The 8,548-nt window shown below is 40.4% G+C and overlaps 1 pseudogene; it reads right to left on the bottom strand.

The window, feature by feature from the left end:
• Nucleotides 1-528: 528 nt before the first annotated feature.
• LOC102137312 (replication factor C subunit 3 pseudogene) lies at nt 529-1,359 on the bottom strand (annotated as a pseudogene).
• Between the last annotated feature and the right edge of the window lie 7,189 nt (nt 1,360-8,548).

Here is an 8,548-nt window from a genome sequence, read left to right as displayed (position 1 = left end):
ATGAGTATAGGGATGAACTCAGAAAGAGACCCATGGAGACCCCGGAAGCAAGCTCAGGCTCACTTGAGAAAGGATTTCCAAGGTTCTCAGTATTCACGGTATGGACTATAAAAAGGGCTAAGTTCCCTGAGTGGACACATCCTTTCTTTACTCCACCAGGGACCAGCATTCCAGGCCTTCTTCTATAACTACAGCACTACAGCCTGACTGGGTAAGCCTTAGAGGTAGACCAAGTAATAAAGAGAAGTCGCCTAGCCTAGCGGATTTTCTTTACCAATCTTGCAGATTTTGCCTTTTCTTCACTGCCAGTGAAACCATCTGAACAGAAAGTTTTCTTTTTCAGGACTTTCTGATTTTTGCCTTTACTAATAATGTAATTTCTTCAACAGAAATAGTTTTATATATAAGTTACACACACATATACTTATTATATATATAATATATGTACATTCTCAGTGAGTTTGGCAGTTTGTGGCTTTTAAGGAATCTATTTCATCTCAATTGTCAAATTTACATGCTTAGACTTATTTATAATATTTTCTTATGATCCTTTAAATGTCCATGAGGTCTGTAGTGATATCCCACTTCACATATAAGCAGGGCTTTTCTGAGATTTCTGCAGGACTTCTCTGCAAGTCTGTGAGTCGGTTGTGAAGGAAGATTCAGATCTTCCTTCTTGCACACAGTACATAACACATAGTAAATATCTCCAATGCTGGAAGCAGGCACACAAACTGCCAAGCACCTACTACAAATAGGTGGTATCTCATTAGATGTAGCACAAGATCAATCTGTAGGTGGACATACACTTTTCCATGGTTCTTTACAAGGCATGTTGAGCATCTTTAATGAGTTTGTCAACTTCTGTCAATAATACCATTTTAAAATATCTGAGAGTTTGTTTCAAGTTGCTGTGATTGAGCCACTGTTTTCAACATCTTCTGAATTACTACCTCATCAATATTTCCATCGTCGCTGGGATTAACTTCAAGGTGGTAATTACTTGCAATGGTGCTAATTTCAATTGTTTTAGATGGAGTCCTGATGGTATGATATTCAATTCTCAATTTTTCCACTCCAACACCATAAAGTTCATGTAGAACACACATAGCACTTGCCTTTTTTCCGGCACCTGATGGTCCATACACTTAAAGGTGAGGAAAGTCACCACCCTGCACCAGGTTGTACAGCTAGGCTGCCTGCTCCCTGTGATACTCCATCCATCCCAAGGAGTAGTGCTGGCACTTGTCTACCCAGAGGCTCATGAAAGCTTGAGTTCCTGAGGTCTGATAAACGAAAGTCCCACACACATATCTGTCTTTTTAATAATAACCATTCTGGCCAGTGTGAGATGGTATCTCATTGTGGTTTTGATGTGCATTTCTGAAGAGAGAAAACATAATGCTACTTTGGTACATGAAATTTGTATTCTGAAGGCAACTTTAACTCTGCAGAGTTACAATAGATTTGTAATATCTCATGTCTGCCTGCCCTGAAAGGTGAGACTACTGACTTAAAGTCACTTCCACTTCAAGGTGTGACTACAAAGGAAACTAGGGGACATATGCTAGCATTAGAAAAAATAAGTTAAACACTGATAATGAGCTTTTCTAGCTGAATCTGGCAGCCATGAGATTTTCTGTAGAGTCCAAATCCCACCTAAATCCCATTTGTCTTCTAATTCTTCTTTGCTTTCATTCCATTCTGACCACCAGTTTCCTGACTGTAATCGTCAACATGTAATACCTTTCCAAGTATCAATTTCTAAAATTATAGCTTGCTTTGTGATGATTACAGTTTAGAGGGATGTATCTTCTCTCCTTAACACTATTGGTCTGCAAATCACCACGTAGCAAAGGTTATTTCTTTGGGAGTCCTGGAGATGGCCAATTTCTTAGGGAGACATGCCCTAGTTTTCATGTGAAAATACCTCCCCAGCCTCATCCTAGATATCAAGATTCATGTGGCCTGTGAGAGAAAGGAAGTCAGTCTTCACTCCACTTATACCTGTGAACCCAAAAGTATCTGAGACAGGTCTCAATCAATTTAGAAAGTTTATTTTGGTGAGGTTAAGGACACATCCATGATACAACATCAGGAGATTGTGATAACATGTGCCAAAGATCGTTGGGGAATAGCTTGTTTTTATACAACTTAGGGAGACATAATACATCAGTCAATTTATATAAGATTTACACTGGTTTGATCTGGAAGTGTGGGACAACTCTAAGTTGGGGTTTCCAGGTCATAGGTAGATTTAAAATTTTTCTGATTGACATTTGGTTGAAAGCGTTATTATCAATAGAAAGGAATGTTTGGTTTATAATAAGTGGTCATGAAGACCTAGGTTTTTTCATGGAGATGAAGCCTTCAGGTATCAGACTTCAGAGAGAAGAGATTGTAAATGTTTTTATTAGACTTAAAATCTGTGTTGATGTTAACACTGTTCAGCTTTTCCTGAATTCCAAAAAGGAGGACAGTATACTGAGGCATATCTGATCCCCCTTCCCACAATGGCCTGAACTAAGATTTTCAGGTTAACTTTGGAATGCCCTTGGCTGAAAGAAGGGGTCCATTCAGATGGTTAGGGACCTTAGAATTTTATTTTTGGCTTACCCACCCAAGTCCCAATGTATGATCAAAGTAGTAACAGAAGATAAGTAAGTAAAGCAGGCTGAACCACAAAAGAAGATCCCAGATGTAGGAGATCGTGATGAGACCTAGAGAGGACTGATTTGGGAGGACTAGTGATGAGCTAAAAAAACATGAGGAATACTCCTTGAGGATGGTGGAGTATGGTGGTAGGACATGTGCTTTTGACCAATGTACAATTCCAAGTTCCAGTATCTGTGGTCAAATAAAAAACTAGGTCCTCATCACTGGAGCTGATTAGAGAAATGTGAATTCCCAACTTTTCAAGAAGTCCCATAGGCCAAGGCAGGGCACCAGCTATAACCCTGGGCAAAGCAGCTTTCTCGAATTTAGGCACTTTCCAAAGAAGGCTAATAGATAAGAGCTATCTGCTAGAAGCACTCCCAGCATTTGGGAAAATAAATCCTTCAGTCCTGATAATCTGGGTGTCCTCTATAGTCCACCCCTTGCAATACTAGGATACAATTCTTCAAGTCAATTCTGGGAACAGTTACTGAAGGATCCCAGTAAGCCTCTCTTTCTGGGGAAAACTTAGAAAAAAAAGATTAACAGGAAAATATATGGCCCTTGCTACTATAGCTGGCCTTGAAGAAACAACTGACACTCATTGTGTGTCTCTCCCTTACTTTCATTCTGGATTCCCTTCATCTTCAACTAACACATCCGCTTGTCTCGGTTATTTACCTTGCGGCATGATCCACCCCCACATGCCTAAGAAACCTGAGTCCCTGGTTACACAGGTTTCTTAGGCCAAGGCTGTTACACTTGTTCATTTGCCATGAAAATTTGGCAAGGATATACCTGAAAGGTGCCCAAGTGCATTGAGTACCAAATATATTTTCCCTGTCCCCATTATAACAGTATCCCTTTCTCCTTCTGATAATCATTATTAATTATCCTTTCTAAGATGATGATTCTTCTTATTTTCTGTTCTTCACTTTCCAAGAACTTGAAGTAACCAGCTGTTAGCCATAGTTTGTACTTCAATGGGAGTCCTCCTGTATCTTCCTAGTCGAAAGTGCTTCTCCTTGGTAACTAACATATTTAAGATTCCAGAATTTGGGGTACAGGAAACATAAATTCCCCTAAGGGAATTACTGAGAGTGAGAGTGAGCAATGTACTTCTGCTTCCATTCCCTGGTTCATAGAACAAGGTATTCTACCTATTTGAGACACCAGTTAAAGATTTTGCTATTTTTGCCTCTTGGATCCAGGACACTCAAAATAAATAAATAAATAAATAAATAAATAAATAAATAAATAAATAAAACAGTCCGTTACGTATGTTCCAGACTCCTACCAGTAGAAGTTGGCTATGTTCTGCACCTCTTTTGGAATATAGTCTTTTTATCTTTTTACTCCCTTCTCAGACCCAAGATGACTCCAACTGGATTCTATTGTAACTTAATCCTGGTCATTGAGCTTGTGGCCTGGAGGGGAGGTGAGGGAAGATCCTAAAAACGAGCTCCATGCTGTCATGAAGTTCACAGAACTTGCATCATCTTTAATTAAGGGAAGAGATATGTATAATATACACATCAAAATTATAGTAATATAATATTCTATGTTTTCTGTGTACATACTATTATTGGTGAGTTTTGTATTAGATGGTTTCTTATTGCTTGTTACCATCCTTTTATTTCAGGTTGAAAAACTTTCTTTAGCATTTCTTATATGAAAGTTTTGATATTGATGAAACCTCCTCAGCTTTTGTTTGTCTGGAGGGGGGCTGTTATTTCTCCTTAATATTTGAAGGATATTTTCACAGGATATGCATTCTAGGATAGAAGTTTTTTATTTGTTTTTCCTTCAGCACTTTAAATATGTCATGTCACTCTCTCTTGGCCTGTAAGGTTTCCACTGAGACATCTGCTGCCATACATACTGAATCGTCTTTGTATGCTATTTGTTTCTCTTCTCTTCCTGCTTTTAGGATCTTTTTTTTATTCTTGTCCTTTGGGAGTTTGGCTATTAAATGTCCTTTGGGAGTTTGATTATTAAATGTCTTGATGTTGTCTTATTTGGGTTAAATCTGGTGTTCTGTAACCTTTTTGTACTTAAATATTGATATATATCTCTAGATCTATAAACTTATCTGTTAATATCTTTTTGAATAAACTTGCTACTCTGATATCTGTCTGAATGACCTCTTTAAAAGCCAATAATTCTTAAATCTTCCCTTTCGAGGTTATATTTTAGGTCTTATAGGCATGCTTTTTTTTAATTTTGTTTCCTCTGAATCTATTTTCAAATAGCATGTCTTCAACCTCACTAATCATTCTGCTTGAATAATTCTGCTATTGACAGACTCTGATGCATTCTGTAGTACGCCAGTTGAATTTTTTAGGTCCAGAATTTCTGCTTGATTTTTAAAATTATTTCAATCCTTTTGTCAAATTTATCTGATAGGATTCTAAATTATTTCTCTGTGTTATCTTGAATTTCATTGAGCTTCCTCAAAACAGATATTTTGAATTCTGTCTGAATGGTCACATATCTCTGCCAGTCCAGCATTAGTCATTGATGCCTTATTTTATTCTTTTGGGGAGGTCTTGATGCTTGTGGATGTTTGTCAATGTCTGGGCATTGAAGAGTTAAGTATTTATTGTAGTCTTCAGAGTCTGTGCTTGTTTGGGAAGGCTTCTTGGCTTCTTGGGAAGTCTTTCCAATTATTCAAAGGGAATTGAGTCTTATGATCTAAGTCTTTGGGGTTTGGTGACTTTTACCCATACCCATTAACACTGCATCTCTTTCAAACTCACAGAAGTACCACCTGGTGGTCTTGGGTATGATCTGAGATAATTCCCCATATTACCAGACAATCTCTTCTCTCATTTCCCCCAAATAAATGGAGTCTCTCTCTCTCTCTCCTCATCCCAGAGCAGCTACACAAATGCTGCCCAGGAGTCAGGTCCTTAGTTAGAAACCTTAAGAATCTTCTTGGTGCTCTATTCTACTGCTGCTGAACTAGCATTCAAGCTGCAAAATAAATTCCTTCCCATTCTTCCCTTTTCTTTTCCTCAAGTGAAATGAGTCTCACCCCATGACAACAACTGCCCCAGGCCCATGGCAAGTACTGCTGATGTTCACTCAAGGCTCAAGTGCTCTTCAGTCAGTTTATGGTAAATGCTGCCAGGCCTGGGCTCTCCCTTTAGAGCAACGGGCTCCCTCTGGCCCAGGCCAGGTCCAGAAATGCCATCCAGGAGCCAAAGCCTGGAATTGGGGGTTCAGGAGTCTGTTTGGTGTTCTACCCCACTGTGACTGAACTGGTACCCAGGCTGCAAGACAAAATCCCCTTTATTCTTCCCTCTCCTTTCCTCAAGGAAGAGTCTCTCCCGTAATGGCCACCAGAGCTGGAAATGTGCCAGGACATACCTGAAGCCAGCATCACACTGAGTCTCACACAAGGCCCACAATAAGTACTACCTGAGTATTGCTGATGTTTATTCAAGGCCAAAGGGCTCTTCAGTCAGCAGGTGATAGATCCTGCCAGGATTGGGTCCTTTTCATCAAGGCAGTGAGTTTCTCTCTGGCCCATGGTATAGAGCTAGAGCCTGGAATGGGGGCCTCAAAACTCAGCGTGGTACTTTTTTTTTTTTTTTTTTTTTTTTTACTGTGGCTGAGCTGGTATCCAAGTTTCAAGACAAAGTCCTCTTTACTCTTCCCTCTCCTCTACTCAAGCAGAAGGAAGGAGTTTCTTTTGGAGCTGCAATCTGTACTACCTGGGGTTGGGGGAGGGTGACACCTTGGCAACCCCAGCTGGTGTCTCACTAAGCCACAGGCACCCCAAGTCCAGTGGCTCCAAGACCAGCACGGCACCAGGATTTGTCCATGAATTGCATTTCTTTTGGCCTAATCTGCCTTTCAAGTTCATTTAGGACCTCAAATTGCTTTAGCCTGAGGTGTCAGGGCTTATCAGAACTCAGATTCCAAACACAGGGATGGATGATTTGCCGCTGGTGAGGGCTGATTTAAATCCTTCCTCTGTGGGTGCCAGTTGGATTCTGCCCTGTGTTACTTTCCACTGTGACAGGCAGTATTGAGTTCCAGTGCAGAGTCCCACAATCACTGCGCTTTTCCTCCCTCAAATGCACAGATTCTCTTTCCCTACCATGTGACTGCTGCTGGGAGATGTGGGAGGGGTGGTGTCGGCAAGCGAAGACTGTCCTTCCTGCCCTATTTAGTGCCTCTTTTGGTGATATGAAGTTAAAACCAGGTACCGTGATTGCTTACCTGATTTTTGGTTTTTATGAAGGTGCTTTCTTGTGTGGATAGTTGTTCAATTTGATGTTCTTGAGGAGGGGGCGCAATCACTGGAGGGTTCTATTCAGCTATCTTGCTCCACCTCTTCCTAGACACTGCTGTCTTTGGGTTTTGTTAAATAGTGGTGAGAAAAGCAGCCTGACAAAAGAGTGCTCTGTATGCAGTTGGTTGTTAAGTGGGGTTGAGTATAGAGAGGAGGAAGGAAATAGTTTTTAGGGAAAGATAGTTTAGGGTTAAGGAAGAAGAATTTGGAAAAGCCTGGAGGTAAAATATCATGCAATGTTTGATAACATGTTTGGAGGTAAGGTAAACATGGGTAAAAAACAAAATGTAGGTGGTCTTCAAGGCTAAGGATATGTAAAGAAAAGCACACTATACTCATATAATTAAAACCCACATAGGCAACACTAAGAAGTTTAGGCTTTCTCTTGAAGACCATGGAAAGATTTCAAAGTATTTCAACCAGAAAGTCACACTGGTTTAAGCATAGAGGGCTGTAGGACAGGACGTCAGATAGGAAGATCAATTAGAAGGCAGGGTAGTAACCCATATGTGAGAGAATTTGCGCCTTTATTCTATGTCTACACAAAATACAGCCTCTGGATGGAGAATGTGGCAAAGGAGCCCCTAGGATTTCTTGTGTATTTGGAAATGCTGTTTTTAGTATCAGACAGAAGACTTGCAAACACTTGTTTGGGATACTGCTTTGGCTTCTCTAAATGAAAAATTATTGTCAAATTTTAAGGCCTGAGAGTCATTGTCTTTAAAACACCAAATTGAATTTTCAAATACTGAATTAAAAATTCAAACAAAGTTTAAATATTTGGGTAAATTTTTACAATATATGGCAGTTGAAAAGAAGTCATCCTCAGCTCTCACAAGATTTTGACATGTAAAGTTTGATGTTATTATTTTAAAATGTACTTAAAATATTGTGTGTTGTAAAGCTGAATGAAATGTGAGATACCACCAGGCAGTCCCTGATTAAAACAAAAACCACTCCACCCGCGAGGGGTTGCAACAGCTCACCTCCGACCTCTGCACCTCTGCCTCCACACTTTCTGAAGTACCAATCTACACATGCTAAATCCCTGCTGAAAAATCTGTGATGGCCACACATTGCCCACCAGAACACATGGGTGAGTTCTACAAGGCCTTCCTTGGCTTGAAGGGGCCTAAACCAGTTAGGCATTCTATTGTGTTCCCTCTTGCTTATGCTTGTAGTATTCTGTTGTCCTGCCACACTACTCACGTCTATAACATGGTGACCCATGCCACCGTCCCATTCTTCCCATTTTGCCTGCATTTTAAGACTAATCTCAAATTTCCCTAAATGGGAAAACTTCCGGGAACCTCCCACTTAGACATCCGTATGCCTGTGTAGAAAATACAGGCAAGTACTAAGAATGACTTCTGAGGGGAATGGTGCAGATCAGCTCTAACCGAGGAGGAGGTGCAGGTGGATGCATTCCCACTGTGGTTACTCAGAGGCCGACTACCCACTTACACTCCTCAGCTACACTTTTGCAGGTCGGGTCCACTACCAACTAAAACTGCTGACTTTGATTCCACTAGTCAGCTTGCTCAAGGACAGAATGCCCAGACAGCCCTCTCTGCCAGCTGACAGCTTATC

Source organism: Macaca fascicularis, chromosome 2 (genome assembly GCF_037993035.2).
Source record: "Macaca fascicularis isolate 582-1 chromosome 2, T2T-MFA8v1.1".
NCBI classification, from domain to species: domain Eukaryota; kingdom Metazoa; phylum Chordata; class Mammalia; order Primates; family Cercopithecidae; genus Macaca; species Macaca fascicularis.
Note: the sequence above shows the minus strand (reverse complement) of the source record. Positions and strands in the feature narration are given on the sequence as shown.